Source organism: Haplochromis burtoni, unplaced genomic scaffold (assembly GCF_018398535.1).
Source record: "Haplochromis burtoni strain Fernald_Lab_line unplaced genomic scaffold, NCSU_Asbu1 Contig_383, whole genome shotgun sequence".
NCBI classification, from domain to species: domain Eukaryota; kingdom Metazoa; phylum Chordata; class Actinopteri; order Cichliformes; family Cichlidae; genus Haplochromis; species Haplochromis burtoni.
The window spans coordinates 562,038-576,257 of NW_024582744.1; the positions used below are offsets into that span (position 1 = coordinate 562,038).

Below are 14,220 nucleotides of genomic sequence, written 5' to 3' on the forward strand. Positions count from 1 at the left end.
GTGTGTGTGTGTGTGTGTGTGTGTGTGTGTGTGTGTGTGTGTGTGTGTGTACTGCACCTAATTAGTAGTTACAGGAAAACCTAGCAGCTCTATTGTTCCAGTAGCAGAGAAATGTTTTCAGGAAACAAAAGCAAAAACTGTGCAGACACTCTGCTAACAGTAAGAATCAGTAAGACACAGGAAATGATCCTTTGGTTTCATTAACCAGGGGCAGAATATGTAGACAGTAACAGTAACTGTGGTCATTTTAATATCGTACAACACAGTGAAATGTATAAAACTAGGCCTTTGTCATAGTATTTTTTACACATACATATAGATGTTTTCAAAAAACAGCCTGACCAAACTTTTATGAAAGATTGGAGGAAAATTAGAGTATAATGCAAATACACTGTATTTTAGGCAGCACGTAGCAGTTTCCCTTCATGTGACTTTATCACGAAGAGACCAACAGAGGGCATTACTACCCTGCCTGGTTTTATTTGTTGGCTTAATTAAGATGAATTAAGTGAAATTTCTGAATTCAAGTAAATGTCAGTTCACTGTTGTAGCTAGCTGTGGTGAAACATACTTTACATACATGCTTTTTGTATGTCAACAGTCACCAGACAAAGAGGACTCAAATGCAGGACACACATGAAAGCAAGAAAAGAACAATATCCAGGTGTATTATTAACAAATGATAGGGCAGCATGGCGAAGAATGCATGTAAGGGGCAGTCATGAAAGCAAAAGTGAAACACAAGGAACACTGTAAGGATGAGATCATGGAAAGCTTGAGTAAACAATAAAGACCATCTGACAATTGATCAAGAGTCGGAGAACTTAGAAGTATACGTGCAGGTGTGTCACAAACAGAAAGTGAACGGAACAAAAACTCGAGAAAAATTTCAAAATAAAACAGAAAGTGGTGAAAAAGAAACCCCAATGGAAGCAGTAAGAAGTGTCCAACAGAGGCGAAAGACAGTAAATTGTCAGTCAGGAGATTCCCCTGATGCACACTGCAGGGCTGCTCCCAAAGGTGTGAGCCAGAGTGTATCTTCTCTACACCTTCCTCTTCATCACATCCTAATCGTCCCACAAACACAGCTCGTTTCACAAACCAACTCTGTAGGTTTGCCACACACGAACACACACACACATCAGCCCTACAACACAACACCAGTGTTGACTGGGCACTTGAAGACACACTTGACATGACAAGACAATAAGACAATAAGAAAATAGCTCCACCTTTAAAGAAATGCACTCTAAAGGATGTGATCGCCTTCTCCTCATCTTCATTGTCCCCCGTCCTCGCCTGTGCTGGTGATCGCCTCCTTTTCCAACGCATCTATCTATCTATCTATCTATCTATCTATCTATCTATCTATCTATCTATCTATCTATCTATCTATCTATCTATCTATCTATCTATCTATCCTCTCACTTCACTCCTTTTCCCTTCTCTCTCCCTCTTATTTCCCTGTCCTCACCCCTTTGATTACACTTACCTCTCTCCCTCGCTGCCCCTCTCCTCGCTCTCTCTCTCTCTTTCACGTGGTCTCTTTCCAGCAATAAAAGCAGCAACAGTGACAGTTCACATGATAAACCAATCCCATGGTGTGTTCGTGTGTGTGTCCACGAGCGCATGTTTGTCCTTCCATATATCTGCACATGCTCAACGTGTCGTTTCAAATGTCACTTTAATATCCGAGCGTCACATTTGTGAGCAGTTTGTGCAGCTGTAGTATTATACAAAGTTGTGCTCATGTGTATAAAGTGTGTGTACACGAGTGTGTGTACCCGCCTCTATTGCACGCCAAGCTGCAGTTGGTTCTGCTGCGTCAGCCTGCCCCCCCATAAACAATCACACACAAACACACTCACAGTGAAGCAGAAATAAACACGCACACGCAAATAAACACAGAAAGCAACAGATGTTATACAAAAACAAATGCACCTACGCGAACAAGCTAAAAAACATGCACGTATTCAATTACGCTTTCCTGTTTTATCCTGCGGTCGCTTGTTTGTCTTACTCCATGAGTTCTAACAGCAGCTATTATTATAATTAGGTTACCATTACCATTAGATTGTAGTATCTGATACCAGGTACTTTTTTGGCAACTGGCTCAGCCGGGAATCCAAGACATCTGAAGCAATCTGAAAATGTGACATCAACTGACTGCATACAGCCAATTGGCCATACAGTGCATTCACTCAATGAGTCATGAGTGACTCCTTCACAAAAATCTAAACTGTCAATTTTTAAAAGCTGGAAACAGCTGCAGAAAAACCGACTTCATGGTCGTCAATGTTGATCTCTGTCAGACAAAAAGCCTGTAAACAAAGGATCTATAAGACACTGTGTTTTTCTTCTAATAACCGCTTATAATCTCATTACATCATTTTCTTAAAACAGTTAAGATGCATTCAGGCTGCTGATGGTAGTGCAGGGTGTCTACCATTTAGAAGCTTAGTGGTTCTATCCACTGGTTCCTCTCATCCTCATGTTCAAGTATCCTTTGGCGAGCACACCGAGTCACATGCGTGTGAATGCTAGGATACATGCTTAGGCAGGCAGAGAAACATTCAACAAAGTGTTTGTGTGGGACTATAGCTGTGATCCTTTTTGCAGTAAGAGTTAGAATGTAACACTGTACAATAATTGGGTGGACTTGGCTATTGTTTTTATTGTTTTGGCTCTTGTTTCTATGAGTACTACAGTAACAACACTTTTCTCACTACTTAAACATCCAGGAATGCAAAAAAAGCACAAAACCCCCTCACACACACAGAATCAGACAAGGTTTGTTTAACCAAAAGATGAAAACGCAATGTCCAGATAAACAGAATCCACTTTCTGCAAAAAAGTAAAAAGCGACTGTCCATCTCACATTCACTCTAATACACTTCTAATAAAAACTGCTCTTTTTTATAACCCTAATCCTTTACAAACACACGAACAAGCCTAAAAAAGTTTGTAAGTTAAACATGGAGTGTGTTATTTGAACATGAGAAGGGACCATGAACTATGAAGAGGAACTAAAGGACAGGCAGGCGTGTTCTTTGTTTCTGCACTGACTCTCCATGCTGTGTGGCTGAAATAAGGTTAGTTCCCCATTTTGCCCCGCAGACCAGAACAGACCCTCATGAGGCCTCAAAAATAAATCTCAGTGCTGAAAGACACACCCAACTGTTATATAATCTCATGGCCCCATGTTATAGAGAACATCTTTATTAACAACTGACAACTGAAATTCTTAGTCTTTATAACTCATCAGATCTTGTGCATTTCTAAATAAACTCATTTTCACCACATGCCAAAAGTTTAATGCAGCTCTAGTTAGATAAGACATAAAGCAACAATCTATTGTGGACGAGTCATGTGTTTATAGAGGTTTCAGTAAACAAAAAAGAAGCAGCAACACGTGTGAGAGGTTTGAATTGATGCAAAAATATAAGCACTGGAAGCAGAACTGCACTGCAAAATGCATTTAATTTGAGAAAGTTAGTAATTAATGTGCATTTATCACAATCTCATAATGTTCATGTTGCTTTGTTTGTGCGCAGTTTGCAGCATAGCTATTCTTTCTTTCCTTCTTTCCTTGGAGTTGAAATTAGCGTCTGGCTAACTTACAACATTTAAAAGAATAACACATTTTATTGCATCTCCATTAAAGGTGAGTGGGTGAAATGCTGAAAGCTGAAAAACAGCTTCAACTTTAGAAGATATTTAAATGAAGAGTTTGCACTGCAATCGGATCTAGTAGAGTCTGAACTGTCTACAGCTTTGTGAGGCAAAGTAAATAAGCTGTGTGAGAGTGCAACGGGGCAGCGTGCCTGTTTCACACAGGGCACTAATGACTATAGAGGGCGGATAGAGGGCATGGAGCAACACACAGGCGCACATATGAAGCCAGGACAGCTGAAAAACATGAGCTACACTGGAGACCAAAGATGGTTTCTTTACGCCAAAACTGAGCTCATGATGCACACATACAAATAAAAGCTCTGAACGTACAAGTACACAAAGGCAGTTTGGAAAAAATTTGCAAATAGCCCTTGAAAGGCATTCTGAGAACACACGTGGAGCAGGGACAGCAGATGCTGACTCGAACATATATTTTTTTTCACCGTTTAAAATAATCCTTTGGGTTTTTTTTAAAATGAAGTTTATGTTTGATTGGTTTCTTTTAGGTCTCCTTTGGTTTTCTTTTTGAAAAGGGTCCAGGCGTTGCTTCAAGTACAAATATTTCGGATGTTTTATTGGATGAGGATGCAGGACTTTTTTTTCCAACAAAAAATGTCCCTCTAATCACGGACATGCAAGAAAAGCCTGAAAGGAAATCATACATTGCACCTATGAGAAAAAAGAGAATCTTGATAACTAAATGAGAGTTTAATGGATGCTTCACGTTAATGTTACCCTCTTGTGCTATCTTTAAACTCTCCACGTCTATTACAGCGATTTAAGAGAATATATGCTGAGAACATAATGCTTTTCACTTTGCTGCAGTGATGTAGAAGTACACAAATTGGTCTGTATGTCTGTGTATGTGTTTTCTGTGTTGTTTAGGAAAAAGAAACAAATATAAAATGAGATAAATAGCCAAGCATTGTGAAGTCTTTCTACAGACTGGATTTCGTTAATTTGGTTGGAGAAAGGAAGAGCCAGAAATGAGATTCTTTGCATCTCTATGTTGCATTTTCAGTGGTTAAAATTTTTTAATTACACATCAAAGTCACATCGTAAGAAATCTTACATTAAGTATAACTGCAAAAAAAAAACAACTAATCGAACTAAAACTACTTGAAAAAAAACTGATTGACAATGTTAGTAAGTTTGCACTTAGCCAGGGGTTGGCTGGTTTTCCTTATGTTTCCCTCTACAATCACAGCACTGAAAGATGGTGAAACATGTACCCTTAGTCCTGCTCCCTCCGTTCAAAGATGGCCATTTGCTTTTCACATAAATGGCCTCCTTGACTCCCCGCTCACACTATCCTACCTCCCCGCCCAGAATGTGTACATCCTCATCAGTAGAAGAGCGGCCACTGAACTGTAGGTCTAAACAGACTGCTGAGAACTGGCCTGACCAGCTAGCTGTTTTGTGTCGTGACATGCGCTTAGCCAGGTTTTGGCTGGTTTTCCTGTTTCCTTCATGGCAATCCTAAGGGGAAGAGGGAAAAGTCTGTATTCTGCTCCTGCTTGGAGAGTATTGACTGGAGGTTGCAAATGGGTATGCAGTGCTGCACTAAGAAGCTCCTTGTGATTGCTTTGTTCACTAGCACATTGTCAAAAGTCAACAGGTACCTGCCAATAACCATCCCCATTTATCCCAGTAGAGGAATAACACACGGTACACCTTGGCTTAGGGAAACATTAAAGACATGTTCCCATACCGGGAGTTGAACCCGGGCCGCCTGGGTGAAAACCAGGAATCCTAACCGCTAGACCATATGGGAGTGAGGTGCTTGCACACCACTGTAGTGAAATCAAGGACACTTTTGTAACTCTGCAGTCATGGTGAGTGCAACACAGCACCACCTTAACCACTCCCCCACTGGCTGCAGGTTCTGGTTAAAAGCAGTAACTAGTCAGGGATGACACCATGAGTGAAAACCAACAAATTAACTTGAAAACCGGTGGGAAAATTCTGCAAGTTGTTAAGACTTCAAAGCCCTCCATCAAAAGATTTACTCTTGAGGTGATTCCTGCAAGTTGGACTTGGCATACATGTGGCAACAGAATTTAATCTCCATGCCATGTAGGACTTTCCATTTATTGGCAAGACATGAAACCCAACACCAAGGGAACTTTGCAGCTACATCTGCGTGGCAGCAGTGGGATTCGAACCCACGCCCCCGAAGAGACTGGAGCCTTAATCCAGCACCTTAGACCGCTCGGTCATGCTACCACTACAACTAGCAGCCTCCTAGCCAAGTACTAGACGGTAAAACTTGAAAAGGTGCAGCACAAACTAGAAGCCCAGAACATTCAGCAATGCTCTTAATGTTGTAGGAAAGAAATGGTCTCCTACTTCACTGAGTGTTTTTGGACAGGATGGCATCTGCCTGCCCTGGGTAAGATCCTATTGCAGCAATGAGATTTCAGCCCACACGTGTGAAGAGCCCAAAGCCTTAACCCAGGTCCTTAGACCTCACAACCTAACACCTTACAATGCGGTGGACTTGAAGCACACTTGAGTGGCATGTAGTTACAGCAGGGAAACAGCAAAGCTTGCAAAGGTGTAACACAAACTGGAACGAGTTTCTTCAACTTCATAAACAGTACCTTTGCATAATACCCAAAACTGATTAACAATGGTGATCAGTTTGTTTGCACTGATTAACAATGGGCTGTTGGCTCACTTTCATCATCATTCACATGCAAATTGCCACAACCATTGATCAATGGACAGGATTACCATTCACAGAGAGTTGGGGAATGGCTGCAATCACAGCACTGAAAGATGGTGAAACATGTACCCTTAGTCCTGCTCCCTCCGTTCAAAGATGGCCATTTGCTTTTCACATAAATGGCCTCCTTGACTCCCCGCTCACACTATCCTACCTCCCCGCCCAGAATGTGTACATCCTCATCAGTAGAAGAGCGGCCACTGAACTGTAGGTCTAAACAGACTGCTGAGAACTGGTCTGACCAGCTAGCTGTTTTGTGTCGTGACATGCGCTTAGCCAGGTTTTGGCTGGTTTTCCTGTTTCCTTCATGGCAATCCTAAGGGGAAGAGGGAAAAGTCTGTATTCTGCTCCTGCTTGGAGAGTATTGACTGGAGGTTGCAAATGGGTATGCAGTGCTGCACTAAGAAGCTCCTTGTGATTGCTTTGTTCACTAGCACATTGTCAAAAGTCAACAGGTACCTGCCAATAACCACCCCCATTTATCCCAGTAGAGGAATAACACACGGTACACCTTGGCTTAGGGAAACATTAAAGACATGTTCCCATACCGGGAGTTGAACCCGGGCCGCCTGGGTGAAAACCAGGAATCCTAACCGCTAGACCATATGGGAGTGAGGTGCTTGCACACCACTGTAGTGAAATCAAGGACACTTTTGTAACTCTGCAGTCATGGTGAGTGCAACACAGCACCACCTTAACCACTCCCCCACTGGCTGCAGGTTCTGGTTAAAAGCAGTAACTAGTCAGGGATGACACCATGAGTGAAAACCAACAAATTAACTTGAAAACCGGTGGGAAAATTCTGCAAGTTGTTAAGACTTCAAAGCCCTCCATCAAAAGATTTACTCTTGAGGTGATTCCTGCAAGTTGGACTTGGCATACATGTGGCAACAGAATTTAATCTCCATGCCATGTAGGACTTTCCATTTATTGGCAAGACATGAAACCCAACACCAAGGGAACTTTGCAGCTACATCTGCGTGGCAGCAGTGGGATTCGAACCCACGCCCCCGAAGAGACTGGAGCCTTAATCCAGCACCTTAGACCGCTCGGTCATGCTACCACTACAACTAGCAGCCTCCTAGCCAAGTACTAGACGGTAAAACTTGAAAAGGTGCAGCACAAACTAGAAGCCCAGAACATTCAGCAATGCTCTTAATGTTGTAGGAAAGAAATGGTCTCCTACTTCACTGAGTGTTTTTGGACAGGATGGCATCTGCCTGCCCTGGGTAAGATCCTATTGCAGCAATGAGATTTCAACCCACACGTGTGAAGAGCCCAAAGCCTTAACCCAGGTCCTTAGACCTCACAACCTAACACCTTACAATGCGGTGGACTTGAAGCACACTTGAGTGGCATGTAGTTACAGCAGGGAAACAGCAAAGCTTGCAAAGGTGTAACACAAACTGGAACGAGTTTCTTCAACTTCATAAACAGTACCTTTGCATAATACCCAAAACTGATTAACAATGGTGATCAGTTTGTTTGCACTGATTAACAATGGGCTGTTGGCTCACTTTCATCATCATTCACATGCAAATTGCCACAACCATTGATCAATGGACAGGATTACCATTCACAGAGAGTTGGGGAATGGCTGCAATCACAGCACTGAAAGATGGTGAAACATGTACCCTTAGTCCTGCTCCCTCCGTTCAAAGATGGCCATTTGCTTTTCACATAAATGGCCTCCTTGACTCCCCGCTCACACTATCCTACCTCCCCGCCCAGAATGTGTACATCCTCATCAGTAGAAGAGCGGCCACTGAACTGTAGGTCTAAACAGACTGCTGAGAACTGGTCTGACCAGCTAGCTGTTTTGTGTCGTGACATGCGCTTAGCCAGGTTTTGGCTGGTTTTCCTGTTTCCTTCATGGCAATCCTAAGGGGAAGAGGGAAAAGTCTGTATTCTGCTCCTGCTTGGAGAGTATTGACTGGAGGTTGCAAATGGGTATGCAGTGCTGCACTAAGAAGCTCCTTGTGATTGCTTTGTTCACTAGCACATTGTCAAAAGTCAACAGGTACCTGCCAATAACCACCCCCATTTATCCCAGTAGAGGAATAACACACGGTACACCTTGGCTTAGGGAAACATTAAAGACATGTTCCCATACCGGGAGTTGAACCCGGGCCGCCTGGGTGAAAACCAGGAATCCTAACCGCTAGACCATATGGGAGTGAGGTGCTTGCACACCACTGTAGTGAAATCAAGGACACTTTTGTAACTCTGCAGTCATGGTGAGTGCAACACAGCACCACCTTAACCACTCCCCCACTGGCTGCAGGTTCTGGTTAAAAGCAGTAACTAGTCAGGGATGACACCATGAGTGAAAACCAACAAATTAACTTGAAAACCGGTGGGAAAATTCTGCAAGTTGTTAAGACTTCAAAGCCCTCCATCAAAAGATTTACTCTTGAGGTGATTCCTGCAAGTTGGACTTGGCATACATGTGGCAACAGAATTTAATCTCCATGCCATGTAGGACTTTCCATTTATTGGCAAGACATGAAACCCAACACCAGGGGAACTTTGCAGCTACATCTGCGTGGCAGCAGTGGGATTCGAACCCACGCCCCCGAAGAGACTGGAGCCTTAATCCAGCACCTTAGACCGCTCGGTCATGCTACCACTACAACTAGCAGCCTCCTAGCCAAGTACTAGACGGTAAAACTTGAAAAGGTGCAGCACAAACTAGAAGCCCAGAACATTCAGCAATGCTCTTAATGTTGTAGGAAAGAAATGGTCTCCTACTTCACTGAGTGTTTTTGGACAGGATGGCATCTGCCTGCCCTGGGTAAGATCCTATTGCAGCAATGAGATTTCAGCCCACACGTGTGAAGAGCCCAAAGCCTTAACCCAGGTCCTTAGACCTCACAACCTAACACCTTACAATGCGGTGGACTTGAAGCACACTTGAGTGGCATGTAGTTACAGCAGGGAAACAGCAAAGCTTGCAAAGGTGTAACACAAACTGGAACGAGTTTCTTCAACTTCATAAACAGTACCTTTGCATAATACCCAAAACTGATTAACAATGGTGATCAGTTTGTTTGCACTGATTAACAATGGGCTGTTGGCTCACTTTCATCATCATTCACATGCAAATTGCCACAACCATTGATCAATGGACAGGATTACCATTCACAGAGAGTTGGGGAATGGCTGCAATCACAGCACTGAAAGATGGTGAAACATGTACCCTTAGTCCTGCTCCCTCCGTTCAAAGATGGCCATTTGCTTTTCACATAAATGGCCTCCTTGACTCCCCGCTCACACTATCCTACCTCCCCGCCCAGAATGTGTACATCCTCATCAGTAGAAGAGCGGCCACTGAACTGTAGGTCTAAACAGACTGCTGAGAACTGGTCTGACCAGCTAGCTGTTTTGTGTCGTGACATGCGCTTAGCCAGGTTTTGGCTGGTTTTCCTGTTTCCTTCATGGCAATCCTAAGGGGAAGAGGGAAAAGTCTGTATTCTGCTCCTGCTTGGAGAGTATTGACTGGAGGTTGCAAATGGGTATGCAGTGCTGCACTAAGAAGCTCCTTGTGATTGCTTTGTTCACTAGCACATTGTCAAAAGTCAACAGGTACCTGCCAATAACCACCCCCATTTATCCCAGTAGAGGAATAACACACGGTACACCTTGGCTTAGGGAAACATTAAAGACATGTTCCCATACCGGGAGTTGAACCCGGGCCGCCTGGGTGAAAACCAGGAATCCTAACCGCTAGACCATATGGGAGTGAGGTGCTTGCACACCACTGTAGTGAAATCAAGGACACTTTTGTAACTCTGCAGTCATGGTGAGTGCAACACAGCACCACCTTAACCACTCCCCCACTGGCTGCAGGTTCTGGTTAAAAGCAGTAACTAGTCAGGGATGACACCATGAGTGAAAACCAACAAATTAACTTGAAAACCGGTGGGAAAATTCTGCAAGTTGTTAAGACTTCAAAGCCCTCCATCAAAAGATTTACTCTTGAGGTGATTCCTGCAAGTTGGACTTGGCATACATGTGGCAACAGAATTTAATCTCCATGCCATGTAGGACTTTCCATTTATTGGCAAGACATGAAACCCAACACCAAGGGAACTTTGCAGCTACATCTGCGTGGCAGCAGTGGGATTCGAACCCACGCCCCCGAAGAGACTGGAGCCTTAATCCAGCACCTTAGACCGCTCGGTCATGCTACCACTACAACTAGCAGCCTCCTAGCCAAGTACTAGACGGTAAAACTTGAAAAGGTGCAGCACAAACTAGAAGCCCAGAACATTCAGCAATGCTCTTAATGTTGTAGGAAAGAAATGGTCTCCTACTTCACTGAGTGTTTTTGGACAGGATGGCATCTGCCTGCCCTGGGTAAGATCCTATTGCAGCAATGAGATTTCAGCCCACACGTGTGAAGGGCCCAAAGCCTTAACCCAGGTCCTTAGACCTCACAACCTAACACCTTACAATGCGGTGGACTTGAAGCACACTTGAGTGGCATGTAGTTACAGCAGGGAAACAGCAAAGCTTGCAAAGGTGTAACACAAACTGGAACGAGTTTCTTCAACTTCATAAACAGTACCTTTGCATAATACCCAAAACTGATTAACAATGGTGATCAGTTTGTTTGCACTGATTAACAATGGGCTGTTGGCTCACTTTCATCATCATTCACATGCAAATTGCCACAACCATTGATCAATGGACAGGATTACCATTCACAGAGAGTTGGGGAATGGCTGCAATCACAGCACTGAAAGATGGTGAAACATGTACCCTTAGTCCTGCTCCCTCCGTTCAAAGATGGCCATTTGCTTTTCACATAAATGGCCTCCTTGACTCCCCGCTCACACTATCCTACCTCCCCGCCCAGAATGTGTACATCCTCATCAGTAGAAGAGCGGCCACTGAACTGTAGGTCTAAACAGACTGCTGAGAACTGGTCTGACCAGCTAGCTGTTTTGTGTCGTGACATGCGCTTAGCCAGGTTTTGGCTGGTTTTCCTGTTTCCTTCATGGCAATCCTAAGGGGAAGAGGGAAAAGTCTGTATTCTGCTCCTGCTTGGAGAGTATTGACTGGAGGTTGCAAATGGGTATGCAGTGCTGCACTAAGAAGCTCCTTGTGATTGCTTTGTTCACTAGCACATTGTCAAAAGTCAACAGGTACCTGCCAATAACCATCCCCATTTATCCCAGTAGAGGAATAACACACGGTACACCTTGGCTTAGGGAAACATTAAAGACATGTTCCCATACCGGGAGTTGAACCCGGGCCGCCTGGGTGAAAACCAGGAATCCTAACCGCTAGACCATATGGGAGTGAGGTGCTTGCACACCACTGTAGTGAAATCAAGGACACTTTTGTAACTCTGCAGTCATGGTGAGTGCAACACAGCACCACCTTAACCACTCCCCCACTGGCTGCAGGTTCTGGTTAAAAGCAGTAACTAGTCAGGGATGACACCATGAGTGAAAACCAACAAATTAACTTGAAAACTGGTGGGAAAATTCTGCAAGTTGTTAAGACTTCAAAGCCCTCCATCAAAAGATTTACTCTTGAGGTGATTCCTGCAAGTTGGACTTGGCATACATGTGGCAACAGAATTTAATCTCCATGCCATGTAGGACTTTCCATTTATTGGCAAGACATGAAACCCAACACCAGGGGAACTTTGCAGCTACATCTGCGTGGCAGCAGTGGGATTCGAACCCACGCCCCCGAAGAGACTGGAGCCTTAATCCAGCACCTTAGACCGCTCGGTCATGCTACCACTACAACTAGCAGCCTCCTAGCCAAGTACTAGACGGTAAAACTTGAAAAGGTGCAGCACAAACTAGAAGCCCAGAACATTCAGCAATGCTCTTAATGTTGTAGGAAAGAAATGGTCTCCTACTTCACTGAGTGTTTTTGGACAGGATGGCATCTGCCTGCCCTGGGTAAGATCCTATTGCAGCAATGAGATTTCAGCCCACACGTGTGAAGAGCCCAAAGCCTTAACCCAGGTCCTTAGACCTCACAACCTAACACCTTACAATGCGGTGGACTTGAAGCACACTTGAGTGGCATGTAGTTACAGCAGGGAAACAGCAAAGCTTGCAAAGGTGTAACACAAACTGGAACGAGTTTCTTCAACTTCATAAACAGTACCTTTGCATAATACCCAAAACTGATTAACAATGGTGATCAGTTTGTTTGCACTGATTAACAATGGGCTGTTGGCTCACTTTCATCATCATTCACATGCAAATTGCCACAACCATTGATCAATGGACAGGATTACCATTCACAGAGAGTTGGGGAATGGCTGCAATCACAGCACTGAAAGATGGTGAAACATGTACCCTTAGTCCTGCTCCCTCCGTTCAAAGATGGCCATTTGCTTTTCACATAAATGGCCTCCTTGACTCCCCGCTCACACTATCCTACCTCCCCGCCCAGAATGTGTACATCCTCATCAGTAGAAGAGCGGCCACTGAACTGTAGGTCTAAACAGACTGCTGAGAACTGGCCTGACCAGCTAGCTGTTTTGTGTCGTGACATGCGCTTAGCCAGGTTTTGGCTGGTTTTCCTGTTTCCTTCATGGCAATCCTAAGGGGAAGAGGGAAAAGTCTGTATTCTGCTCCTGCTTGGAGAGTATTGACTGGAGGTTGCAAATGGGTATGCAGTGCTGCACTAAGAAGCTCCTTGTGATTGCTTTGTTCACTAGCACATTGTCAAAAGTCAACAGGTACCTGCCAATAACCATCCCCATTTATCCCAGTAGAGGAATAACACACGGTACACCTTGGCTTAGGGAAACATTAAAGACATGTTCCCATACCGGGAGTTGAACCCGGGCCGCCTGGGTGAAAACCAGGAATCCTAACCGCTAGACCATATGGGAGTGAGGTGCTTGCACACCACTGTAGTGAAATCAAGGACACTTTTGTAACTCTGCAGTCATGGTGAGTGCAACACAGCACCACCTTAACCACTCCCCCACTGGCTGCAGGTTCTGGTTAAAAGCAGTAACTAGTCAGGGATGACACCATGAGTGAAAACCAACAAATTAACTTGAAAACCGGTGGGAAAATTCTGCAAGTTGTTAAGACTTCAAAGCCCTCCATCAAAAGATTTACTCTTGAGGTGATTCCTGCAAGTTGGACTTGGCATACATGTGGCAACAGAATTTAATCTCCATGCCATGTAGGACTTTCCATTTATTGGCAAGACATGAAACCCAACACCAGGGGAACTTTGCAGCTACATCTGCGTGGCAGCAGTGGGATTCGAACCCACGCCCCCGAAGAGACTGGAGCCTTAATCCAGCACCTTAGACCGCTCGGTCATGCTACCACTACAACTAGCAGCCTCCTAGCCAAGTACTAGACGGTAAAACTTGAAAAGGTGCAGCACAAACTAGAAGCCCAGAACATTCAGCAATGCTCTTAATGTTGTAGGAAAGAAATGGTCTCCTACTTCACTGAGTGTTTTTGGACAGGATGGCATCTGCCTGCCCTGGGTAAGATCCTATTGCAGCAATGAGATTTCAGCCCACACGTGTGAAGGGCCCAAAGCCTTAACCCAGGTCCTTAGACCTCACAACCTAACACCTTACAATGCGGTGGACTTGAAGCACACTTGAGTGGCATGTAGTTACAGCAGGGAAACAGCAAAGCTTGCAAAGGTGTAACACAAACTGGAACGAGTTTCTTCAACTTCATAAACAGTACCTTTGCATAATACCCAAAACTGATTAACAATGGTGATCAGTTTGTTTGCATTGATGAACAATGGGCTGTTGGCTCACTTTCATCATCATTCACATGCAAATTGCCACAACGGCATTT

General features: G+C 44.2%; 12 non-coding genes across 12 annotated transcripts; all 12 read right to left on the minus strand.

The window, feature by feature from the left end:
* Positions 1-5,377: 5,377 nt before the first annotated feature.
* Positions 5,378-5,449, minus strand: trnae-uuc. The gene has a single exon. It is a non-coding gene; the product is annotated as a tRNA-Glu (tRNA).
* A 370-nt stretch (positions 5,450-5,819) lies between these two features.
* trnal-aag lies at positions 5,820-5,901 on the minus strand. The gene has a single exon. It is a non-coding gene; the product is annotated as a tRNA-Leu (tRNA).
* Positions 5,902-6,942: 1,041 nt separating this feature from the next.
* trnae-uuc lies at positions 6,943-7,014 on the minus strand. The gene has a single exon. It is a non-coding gene; the product is annotated as a tRNA-Glu (tRNA).
* Positions 7,015-7,384: 370 nt separating this feature from the next.
* trnal-aag lies at positions 7,385-7,466 on the minus strand. Its single transcript has one exon. It is a non-coding gene; the product is annotated as a tRNA-Leu (tRNA).
* A 1,041-nt stretch (positions 7,467-8,507) lies between these two features.
* On the minus strand, positions 8,508-8,579 carry trnae-uuc. Its single transcript has one exon. It is a non-coding gene; the product is annotated as a tRNA-Glu (tRNA).
* Positions 8,580-8,949: 370 nt separating this feature from the next.
* On the minus strand, positions 8,950-9,031 carry trnal-aag. Its single transcript has one exon. It is a non-coding gene; the product is annotated as a tRNA-Leu (tRNA).
* A 1,041-nt stretch (positions 9,032-10,072) lies between these two features.
* Positions 10,073-10,144, minus strand: trnae-uuc. Its single transcript has one exon. It is a non-coding gene; the product is annotated as a tRNA-Glu (tRNA).
* Positions 10,145-10,514: 370 nt separating this feature from the next.
* On the minus strand, positions 10,515-10,596 carry trnal-aag. The gene has a single exon. It is a non-coding gene; the product is annotated as a tRNA-Leu (tRNA).
* A 1,041-nt stretch (positions 10,597-11,637) lies between these two features.
* On the minus strand, positions 11,638-11,709 carry trnae-uuc. The gene has a single exon. It is a non-coding gene; the product is annotated as a tRNA-Glu (tRNA).
* Positions 11,710-12,079: 370 nt separating this feature from the next.
* On the minus strand, positions 12,080-12,161 carry trnal-aag. Its single transcript has one exon. It is a non-coding gene; the product is annotated as a tRNA-Leu (tRNA).
* A 1,041-nt stretch (positions 12,162-13,202) lies between these two features.
* On the minus strand, positions 13,203-13,274 carry trnae-uuc. The gene has a single exon. It is a non-coding gene; the product is annotated as a tRNA-Glu (tRNA).
* Positions 13,275-13,644: 370 nt separating this feature from the next.
* Positions 13,645-13,726, minus strand: trnal-aag. Its single transcript has one exon. It is a non-coding gene; the product is annotated as a tRNA-Leu (tRNA).
* Between the last annotated feature and the right edge of the window lie 494 nt (positions 13,727-14,220).